This window comes from Gopherus evgoodei, chromosome 4 (genome assembly GCF_007399415.2).
Source record: "Gopherus evgoodei ecotype Sinaloan lineage chromosome 4, rGopEvg1_v1.p, whole genome shotgun sequence".
NCBI classification, from domain to species: domain Eukaryota; kingdom Metazoa; phylum Chordata; order Testudines; family Testudinidae; genus Gopherus; species Gopherus evgoodei.
The window spans coordinates 74,743,171-74,754,824 of record NC_044325.1 but is presented as its reverse complement, the minus strand read 5'-3'; positions in this window follow the sequence as shown (position 1 = coordinate 74,754,824).

Here is an 11,654-nt window from a genome sequence, read left to right as displayed (position 1 = left end):
ACCAGAGAAACAAATCCCAAAATGTGCTGCACAGCCCTGGCCTGAGTAGGTGTTGAGTGTACCTTACCTACCAGTACCCAGTCTTTCCTGGTTTTATGTTGGCTGCCCATAGGGCGGTTGGTGTGTCAAAAATTTTTGACAGCAGTTAGGAAAAAAACTACAGGGGACTCCAGATTTTAATGTGGCGTTCACCAGCTGGCCAGGAAAGAATTCCTGTCTCTAGTATTAAGTGGCACACAGGTTCCAAATGGCACATTTCAGATTTTTTTGTGTGTGTGGGGGGGAAATCATTAACTGACTCCAGGGGCTACTTAGGTACCTGAAAACTCTTATTTTTTTCTCTCCAGATAATTTAGAAATTAGTCAATAGGAGACCTGTATCTAATTCCTATATAAAAAAGAGAATTAAATAAATATTAGTCCCACTCAGCTCTAATACAAACATATTCTCACATCTTGTGTCAAGTCACTTAAGGGACACTGGTTAGGTTTAAAATTTTAATGTATATTCTTACTTTGTTACTAACTGTTGAATATAACAATTGAAACAGTTGTAGAAAAATCTAGATTGCTTTCTATGCAGTTCGCCGAGCTTGGAATAGATCATTTAACTTTGGAAACATCCTACTAGGGCAAGACCCCCTGAGTTTATACTGCACCTGCCTGGGGCTCTAGAGGTGTTACCTCACTACAAATAATAACTAGAAACTGACTTAAAACAGGCATGAAACTAACACTTTCAAGTTTCAGAGTGGTAACCCTGCTAGTCTGTATCAGTAAAAACAAGGAGGAGTCCCTGTGGCACCTCAGAGACTAACACATTTATTTGGGCCTAAGCTTTCGTGAGCTAAAACCCACTTCATCAGCTGCATGGAGTGAAAAATATAGTAAGCTGTATAAATATTACAGCACATGTAAAGATAGGAGTTGCCTTACCAAGTGGGGGGTCAGTGCTAACAAGGCCAGTTCAGTTAAGATGGAAGTGACCTATTTGCAACAGCTGACAAGAAGCGAAGCACTACAAAACTAATTTTTCCTCTCTTGATATTCATCCCTTCTTGAAAGAAAGATCACCTGAAAACAACATCCCACCAAATACCATCATGGGCTTTACAGTTTTCAAAACCTCCTGCAAATGTAACTGAATGAAAACGAGCATAAGAGGCGAGGCCATCTTAACTTCATCCACTATCAATATCATCATACAAACAGACCAGTAAATGAGTGGGCTCCACTATGCACATCCTTGTGGTCAGGTATGGCACTGCAGGTAGGGCCCACCTTACTTTTCCCCAATTAGGCATCAAAACTTCTGCTTGCAAAGATGAGGGGATGAGAAGTCAAAACAGACAATCAAAAGAAGTACATCACCTTTAATGAAGCCCCATGGAAGGAGAACTTGGAATACCTGTTCAAAGATCCTTACTCAAAACCCTGGTTTAGAGTACCCAAACTTAGCATCCTAAAACAAAGTCTCTGTGCCTGGTCAGGCTAGCCTTCCAGAGCTGGAGAGATAGCTCAACACCCTTGCAAGCTAGGCAGCTTCTAACCTCCTCTCTCCTGCTCATCTCTCTGTTCAAATATGTCAGTTCTAGAGTGGAACAGGGTGTCTCCTTGATTATACACAGGCTGTTCTGATTTTGAGCTCCTGACTGACCCTTAAAAGGGTAATACACTCCTTCATAATACCTAACTTCAAAATCCGCTTCTGCTGACAGCCTTCTGTATTGTAAATTCTTCCCATGTTTCACTGGCAACCATAACAAGTGACAGGCTAACCTCACCCTCACTATAAACTGCTAAGCCTGTTGGAGCCACAATTATATAAGAGAGTGAATCATTTATTGTGCAAACTCAGAAATCATCTGAATTAAAAAAAAAATCCCAATCCCAGCCTCATTACTAACATATGTCAGTAATAGCCTCCAATCACTAAGGCAACATATACCACTTATATGATCTTAACCATACTCAGCTACCTCAGCCTCAGTAATAGCGAAAGGCTTACCTAATGAATCTACAACATCTCTGAATTTTGATTGTCTGGTAAACTATACCAGCTCTCAAACTTATTGTAATTCTTCTAAATTACTTTTTCAACGTGTTTCACCCTCTTTACAAGCCAACTAACTGATTAATTGTGACTCCTCATGTGTGTTGTAATCACCTACCAATTCATCCTACTCTCACCTAGCTTAAAAAGCAATACAAATGCATCTTTTCTGATGCATGTTCTTGCAATTTTCCATGATTAATCCACCATGATTCAATCTGCTTCAGAGAACTTCCATCAAAGTTCCATCAACTTAGACCAAATCTTCCTTTTCACAATCTTCAGAAATGTCAAACTTGCTATCATTCAACTCTGCTACCTCTGACAAAAAAAACATCCTCCTGCTAATGTCAATTAGGTCTGGTCTGTTCACAAGACAACAGTGCTCTCTGGATCTGCTGCTGTAATTCTTTCAGCATCTTTATGAGGTTGCATATTTCCCTGTCTCCGTCTCAAAATTTACTAACGAATCTCAAGAAACTTCCCATACAAATCTGCCTCAGGCAACTGATCAGCAGACTCATGAAGCAGTATACCAAGCTGATACAACAGAATTGTCCGCAATAAACTTCATATCCACAGCAGCTTTTTAATTATTAGTAAGATGTTCTGATTTGTGTGGCATCGATCTTGATTTCAAATGGTGCTGTACAACTAAAGACTCATTTATTTCTCCAGTGGAGCTATCTTCCGTGGAAACTGAAACCGACAACATGCATAATACTTATCCTGGCTTTTCACGCAACCAGCCAATGATTGAAGACTAGTATTCTCCACAACTAGTTATAAAACTAAGCTCAATTGATTCATTGCTATCTGTTATGAAGCACGTTTTATCCAAAGAAGCATATGAATATATGATATATCTCAATTCTGATATTCTACTCTCCAAAAGTACTTTTCTACTTCTCCCAGAGGAGGACTCTTTAAATAGATAAACTGCAACATAACCTGAAGTCTGTGGTGGAAATTCCAAGAGATTAATAGAAGAGAAAGCTCTGCCCCCACACTCTACTTCAGTACCTTCTTAATTGCTATTTATCCACCTCAACACATCAGCATTCCTTCCCATCTGTACTCTGCACACCCCAGTAAGAAGTCAAATGGGAGTCCCGAAATACCTTAGCATACAAGACAATTCACGACTTTGTCTATACCAGTATTTCTTGATACCATGCATATTACTTCAGATTAGAGCTGGTCAGAAAATGTTCTGTATTCCCCATGGACAATTTTGACTTTTTGGTGAAAAAACTGTACACCCAAATTTTTGATTTGGAAGTACTATAGCAGTGCCTCATTGCAATTGTAGTTCAAGTGCCTTATGCCCTATTCTCCTCTACAGTCCTAGCTCCCTAGATGGACTACATCATTCATGATGCACCATGAACTCCATGCTTGCTGATCATGGGAGATGTAGTCCAACAAGGGAGCCCAGACCATAGAAGAGAATGGGGGAATGAGACACCTGAACTACAACTCCCATGAGATACAGTGCTGGCATTTCTGAATCAAAATATTTGGCTGAAAATTTCAGTTTTTGGGTGTTCAGTTTTTCAACAAAATCAAAAATTTCTACAGAAAGGAGATATCCTGCAAAAAGTCTTATTTAAACAAAAACTTATTTTTTCAATCAAAACACAGTTTCAACCAAAAGTTTTTGACCAGATCTACTTAAGATATTTTGAAGATTAACTTCCATTGCCTTATCTTTTTCAAAAATCTTCTCCATCATTTGCTGCAGTGTCATGATCTCTTAATTCCTATAACCTCGACCTATTGAAGAATATGGCAAATACGACCTAAAGAACTAAGTTCTCTTGTCCACTGTAATTTAAACAGATGCTGAACTGTCCTATTACATTTATTATCATGAAATTTAGTTGGTGAATTTCTGTACTCAGTCTTTGAAATTTCATATTTACAACTGTCCTCCACATTCAAAAGAGAAAAGATCAAGGAAGCTTCATGCTTCAAAAGATTTTTATTACAGAAACTGGGGAATCCATCACTTGATGCATTTGATATAACTCAGTATTTTCCCCAACTACATCCTTGCTATAAAAAAAAATGAATAGCATATTGATCAGATATATTTCCCACTTTTGAAGGAAGTATAAGGTCCAATCTGCATTTTCTGTACTAGGGCATCTACATCCATATCCATCTCAGCATACAAAGAATTATTTCCCTTCACAAACATACTGCCCAACTCCTGCCAAATGTTCTTTTGTTGTTGTTGTTAGTATTCCATTAGCCAAAATTACCAATTTTCCCTCCATCACTCTTATCAAATGGTAAGTTATAAGTATGTTCCTGAAGTGCAAAACAGACACATCACTTTGCTGTTTATACCATCTACCTGCTCCTTTGAAACTTGCTAACCTCTTTCAGTCTGCAAACAAATAACTTTCTGAAGTGGTTTCACAAATTGAATCAAAAACTTTTAATATATGTTCAGATCTCTAATTACAATTACAAGAACTTTATCCCCTAACATTCCATTCATTACACTTTTATGAGGAGTCCTGTTTGCTTGTTACTCATTAAATCAAAAATAGCACAGTGCACATCATTAATCCATTCACTCTCCAAATGTGCAGTATAAGAAAACAGACATTGACATCATGCCATACTTCTGTTCCTGCCATAATTTTTCACTTGCTCCACATAAAAGTTTCTCATAGCAACCAGAGATCTGATCTAATTTCTCAAATTTGGCAGCCTCAAGTACAGACAACTCTTTACCAAGTTTCTCCCTCACATTTAACTCATTACCACCATTATGGTCAAACTTCAGAAGTCTCCCCATCCAAATCTTTCCTTCCCTGAAAGTATCTATTTAAAAATCACCCAAAAAGCTGAAATCTCAGTTTTACTTCTATATACCAAATATGAATCTAACAGCCCCAAATCTCTAGCTGGAGCTTGAGCCATAAAATTTTCCAACCAACCTACACATACGGGGATAGTGTAGGACCATGAGACATAAGTAACAAAGTTTGTTCTTATTCTGTCCATCTCTTAAACATGCCACAGCATGACCATTTAACACTTTATATACTCCTTCATATCATACGTGTGCTTTGCTCTAAGCCTTTTTTATATAGTAAAACGTCAAATTATTTTATAGCAATTTCTGTTAATGAAATTTTCCTCCTTTTACAGAGCTCATGGCGTGCCCCTCTGAAGTCTCTTGGAGATCTTCGCTCATTCTTTCCCTCTGTAACCCTCTACATTTCAATTGCCCATCATCTCTGTCTTTCTTGTAGCTGAAGGCTCAGTCAGACTTTAGGGATTTGGCCCCTGGGACCTAACTGTATATACTCACAATGTAATCTGCCTGTTCAAGGTAAATCTATTCTACTAAACACAACAAGAAATCCATCCACATATATACTATGATAATGAACCACATAACCAAAATTACACTGTACAAATGATGCACTAACCAAACAAAGGTTTATACAAACATGTTGCAAAATCTCTTCCTAGTCATCAACATATTCTAAATGTAATCTATCCTGGTGAATACACAATGCAAAATTACACAATGTTTTACTAAACAAATTTCAGCCCTGCCTGCAGGGTAAGGGAATAGGGTGGGAGACTCCTTCTGGCTGCCTTTCCTACTTGCCTGCCTCTTGGGAAAGAGCTGGCAGCCAGCGAAACCCAAACACTTCAGACTGCAGCACCCAGTAGAAAACACTTCCTGTTGGGATTTTTAAAATCACTGATATCTACCACAAATAAAAACCCTCAGATGTATCTAATTAATCCTCTTTTGAGCACTGCCAAAATTATTGCACTTCCCCCTCTCCCTAAATTGATGCCCAGAGCTTTAAAGTCATTAAAAAAAATCACCTTCTAAAAAAAAAATCATTAATCCTTTCCTCCCCAAACACTTCCTCAGAACTGCATGGGAAAACCAAATCTTTTATCAATGTCTATTTACTTCAGTTGTATACTTCCAGGTTAATCTTAACTGCCCTAAAATTAAATCCTCAGTAGCAGTTACAAGGAAAAAACTACTTTGATCTCAGAATAGCAAGCTAGACACTCAACTCTCAATAAACAGCATTCTCCAAATAATTTCTTTAGCTACTTCCTGAAAAGTAAAGCAGCACCTAAAAAAAAAATCAAAAAAGCAATTTTAATATCACTCCATGAGTATTGCATTCAAACTCTATTTCACAAAACACTGCAACCCAAAACATTCACAAGCCAGTCTCTCGGAGTGTCTGGAACCCACTCAAACTCTGCAGATTATAGTAATCAATCCATTAATTGTTCATTTAAGTAAAAAAAACGGTTACTCACCTTCTCTTCGAGGTGTGTTCACCTGTTCCAAGCAGGTGTGTGTTTGCGCATGTGCATGGCAGCCGGAAAACAGCAGCATCCGTAGGGTCGACCTGAGCACCCCCAGGAGTCGCACCTTCATGACACTCAATACAGACCCCTGCCGACCCACCACCCCCCTCAGTTCCTTCTTACCAGCAGCTCTGACTGAGGGGTAGGAGGGGGGTATTGGAATGGACATGAACAACACATCTCAGCGAACAACAGTTACAAGAAGGTGAGTAACTGTTTTTTCTTCTTCGAGTGCTTGTTCATGTCTATTCCAATCAGGCGACTCCCAAGGCTAAATTCTGGAGGTGGAGTCGGAGTTATCCACTGATTGGAGCACTGCTCTACCGAAGGCCACATCATCTCTGGCCTGCTGGGTAATCACATAATGTGCAGTGATAGTACGTATGGAGGACTATGTCGATGCTCTGCATATTTCCTGGATGGGAGCTTGCTCCAGGAATGCTGCTGAAGAAACCTGCTCCCTGGTCGAGTGCGCCATAAATGGAGGGGCAAGGTGTAGCACTCCCGGATGCAGGACGTGATCCACGATGAAATTAGTTGAGAGGAGATTGGAAGATCCTTCATTGTGTCTGCCACGGCCACAAGCAGTTGAATGGACTTTCTGAATGGTTTAGTTCTCTCACTGTAGAAGGCTAGTGCTCTGCAGACATCCAATGAGTGAAGTCTCTGCTCCCTACCACTTGAGTGCTGCTTAGGATAGAAAATTGGGAGTAAGATGTCTTGGCTGATGTGAAACTGGGAGACAACCTTCAGGAGGAAAGCTGGGTGTGACCCAAGCTGAACCTTGTCCTTACAGAACATGGTGTAAGGAGGCTCTGATGTTAAGGCCTTGAGCTCAGAATCCCTCCTGACTGAGGTTATTGCTACCAGAAATGCCACTTTGTATGAGAGATAAGAGTAGGGAGCACATTGCCAGTAGTTCAAAGGGCAGCCCCATCAGTCTGGAAAGGACAAGTTTGAGGTCCCAGGCTGGCACCGGCTGTCAGACGTGTGGATATAGACTGTCGAGACCTTTCTGGAAATGGCTGACCATAGGGTTGGCAAGGACCACCTGCCCATCTGTGCCTGGATGGAAGGCAAAGATGGTGGCCAGGTGAACCCTTATTGATGACATGGATAGTCCCTGCTGCTTGAAGTGGAGAAGGTCATCCAGTATAAGTGGTATAAGTGCAAGCATTGGGGATGAATGATGCTGCGCCAACCAGATTGGAATCTTTTCCACTTGGCAAGGTAGGTAGCCTGGGTGGAGGGTTTCCTAGTGCCAAGGAGAACTTGTCTAACTGGGTCGGAGCAGGAGAGCTCCATGGGGTTCAGTCACGGAGCTTCCACGCCATGAGGTGCAATGACTTTGGGTTCAGGTACTGGAAATAGCTGTGATCCTGAGTTATTAAATTCAGGAGGAGTGGCACGGTGACTGGGGCTTCCATGGACGTTTCCAGGAAAGATGTGTACCAGTGTTGGCGGGGCCAGGCTGGAGCTGTCAATATCACTGAAGTCTCTTCCCTTCGTAACTTGAGGAGCACCTTGTGAAGGAGAGGAAAGAGTGGGAACCCATAGCGGAGATGGCCTCCTCAGGGGAGGAGAAATGTCTGCGATGGAGCCCGGGCTGTGATTCAGGAAGGAGCAAAACTGCTGTTATTTCCTATTGTGTCACATGGTGAACAGGTCTGTCTGGGGAAAGCCCCCCACCATTGGAAGATTGAGTTTGCGACATCTGGGCATAAGGAGCACTCGTGGTAGTGGAACAACCTGCTGAGATAATCTAACAACTCATTCTGTACCTCAGGAAGGTACGATGTTTGCAGGTATATTGAATGCTCTACGCAGAAGTCCCACAACATGAGGGCTTCCTGACACAGGGGAGAGGAGTGTGCATCCCCCATCTATTTGTTGATATAGAACATCGCCATTGTGTTGTCTGTCATGACTGACACATATCTCCCTGTCAAGTGGGCTTGGAAAGTCTGGCATGCCAGGCGCACTGCTCTCAGCTCTCTGACATTGATGTGTAGAGTGAGTTCTGCCTGAAACCAGAGGCCTTGTGTCCTGAGGTCTCCCAGATGTGCTACCCAGCCCAAGGCTGATGTATCTGTCACTAGCAAGAGGGGTAGTCGAAGACCAGTGAAGGGGACACCTGCTCACACCACCACTGGAGGGAGTCGAGGACCTGGTGAGGTAGAGTCACAACCTTGTCCAAATTGTACTGAGCCGGCCGATACACCACGGCTAGCCACAACTGGAGTGGCCAGAGTCTGAGCCTGGCATGTTGCACCAGTTAGGTACAAGAGACCATGTGTCCTAGAAGTTTCAGACAATTCCTTGCTGTGGTGGTGGGAAACTGCCTGAGACTTCAAATGATGTCGGCAAGGGCCAGAAACCTCATTTCCAGGAGGTATGTCCTGGCCTGTGACGAGTCAAGTACTGCCCCTATGAATTCTATCTGCTGAACCGGGGACAGAGTCGATTTCCCCATGTTGAGGAGAAGGCCCACTTCGTCGAACATCATTATTATGAAGTCGACTTGTGCCTCCACTTGGGCCCTGAAGCGGCCCTTGATGACCCAGTTGTCGAGGTATGGGAACACACTTGTGCAGGAATGCGGTCACAACTGCCATACACTTGGTGAACACTTGAAGTGCTGCTGACAGGCCAATCGGGAGGGCTGTGAATTTGATAGTGGCTGTTGTTCACCACAAACTTGAGGTAACTTCTGTGGAACGGAATGATTGCAATATGAAAATATGCATCCTTCAAATCGAGGGCGGCATACCATTTCCCTGGATCCAAGGAAGGGATGATGGAGGCCAAGGAGACCATGCAGAACTTGAGTTCTTTATAAACTTACTGAGCTCCCGCAGGTCTAGGATGGGCCCGAGCCCACCTTTGGCTTTCAGAATTAGGAAATACTGGGAATAGAAGCCTTTAACCTTCTGCTCCTGAGGAACCTCTTCCACTGCCCCTAGTGATGAGTGAGTGCACCTCTCGTACAAGGAGTTACTCATGAGAGGGGTCCCTGAAGAGGGATGGGAAAGAGGGGTGAAAGGGCAGGATGGCACAGAATTGGATGGAGTATCCCCTCTCTACCGAGTGGAGCACCCAGTGGTCCGATGTGATGCAGGACCGTGCAGGGCAGAAAGGGGATAGTCAGGACAAAAGGGTAAGATGGAGTGGATCCACTCTTTGTGCTGGTACACTGTCCTCAATCACTCCTTCAGAAGGCCTGTTTTGGGCCCGAAGGTGGCTTGAATTGGCTAGAGCCCTGGCCTGAGGACGGGCACAGCCTCTTCCTGCTGCTCCTATTCCTCCTCTTTGAATCGTCCTGTCGGTTCTGTTGTTGAAAGAACCATGGCGGAGGTTGCAGCCTGAAGTGTTTCCATTGTGTGGCAGGGGTTTGAAGGCCCAAGGATTTGAGGGTGGCTCTGGAGTCCTTCAAGCTGTAAAGCCTTTTATCCGTCTTTTCAGAAAACAGAGTCACACCATCAAAGGGAAGATCCTGTATCTGTATTGCCTGTTGGACCTCGTAAGGGAGACCAGAGACCTGTAGCCAGGCACCTCTTGTCATGGCCACCCCTGTAGCCATCACCCTCATGCAGCATCAGTTCTGTCCAGCACCGCCTGCAGAGAAGCCTGGGAAATGAACTTGCCCTCGTTGAGAGAGGCCGAAAATTCGGCATGGGAGTCTTGTGGCAGCAGCTTTGCAAATTTTGCCATTGCCCCACATGTATTATAGCACTACCTGCTGACAATGGCCTGATGACCCACCTGTAGAATAGACTTTCCTCCCCAAAAGGTCAAGTCTTTTCACCTCCCTGTTCTTAGGGGAGGGTCCCTGGTAACCTTGCAGCTTGTGCTGATTGGCAGTGTTCAGGACAAGGGAATCAGGCAGTGGGTGTGAGTATAGATGCTCGTAGCCCCTAGATGGCACAAAATAGCACCTATTGTTGTGCTTAGCTGTGGGGGGCAACAAGAATGGTGTCTGCCATAAAGTTTTGGTCATGTCCAATATGGTCTTGATAAGAGGCAGGGCAATGCATGCAGGTCTGGAGGGCATGAGGACATCCACCATGGGATCCATGTCCTCCACTACCTCTGCCTGAATACCCAGGCCCTGTGCAACTCAGTGCAGCAACTACTGCAACACCCTGTTGTCCTCCAGGGCTGCAGCTATAGCGGTGCCTCTCAGCACCTCATCTGGCGAAGAAGAGGAAGAAACCCCTATAAAAGGTGGCTGTTCACTTCCATCAGTGCCCAAGGGTCACGTGAATCCTGGGGATCCCAAGCTGTTGCCTACCTGGATGGTGCCGTGCCTCTCTGTGCCGGGACAGAAGACACCCATGCTGGGGCTGTAGGCATCACTGTAGGTGCCGCAGGAGCAGGGCCGGCTCCAGCGTTTTTGCTGGCGGGGGGTGGGTGGGGGAAAGCCATGATCGGCAGCACTTCAGCGACAGCTCTACCGCCGCCGCTTCATTCTTTGGCGGCAATATGGCAGCAGGTCATTCCCTCTTTGATGGCCAAATGGCCAGACATGCCTACCCTTTCCGTTGGCCGCCCCAAGCACCTGCTTGCTGTGCTGGTGCCTGGAGCCGGCCCTGCGCAGGAAGTATCAGTGCCGATATAGGTGCTGCTGATGGCGTCAGTGCGATGTTGATGCCGATGGTGCTGGCAACAGTGCCGCAGCCAGCGTTATTGAAGTAAGTGGTGGCAGTGCCTCAGTAGCTTGACGCAGTGCCTCAGGGAGCACCGGAGCTGTGGGTCCATGAGGGGCAGAAGGTGGCACGAAGGTAGCCAAAGCTACAGATGTTGCTGCTGAGTTCGACCCCTGGCTCCGACCCTGGCTTTGATGGAAGGCTCAGGACATCCAGAAGGGCCATTGCATCGGGTTCTGCCACTGCGGAGGCCACCGGTGCTGGGTAGGCTCATGTCTCCTGCCATGACCTGGATCTCCTGCTCCTACTTCTGCTGAAGCAATAGGAGTTGGACTCCAACTCCAAGGTCTCAGAAAAAGAAGACTACGGAGGAGCTGTGCTGCAGGGCACTGAGCGTCAGGAGCTAGGGGACTATCTGTGCTCTCGTTTCGGGGATACTGGCGGCAGGGGTCACTGTGGAGAAGGTGAGCACCTGGACAGCATGGCCAGCTTCCCTCTTGATTATGCTGTGGGGCAGGCTGGTGCTATCGGTGCCAGTAGTTCATCTCTCCTTGGAGGTAAGAACGGCGCCATGGGGCATAATA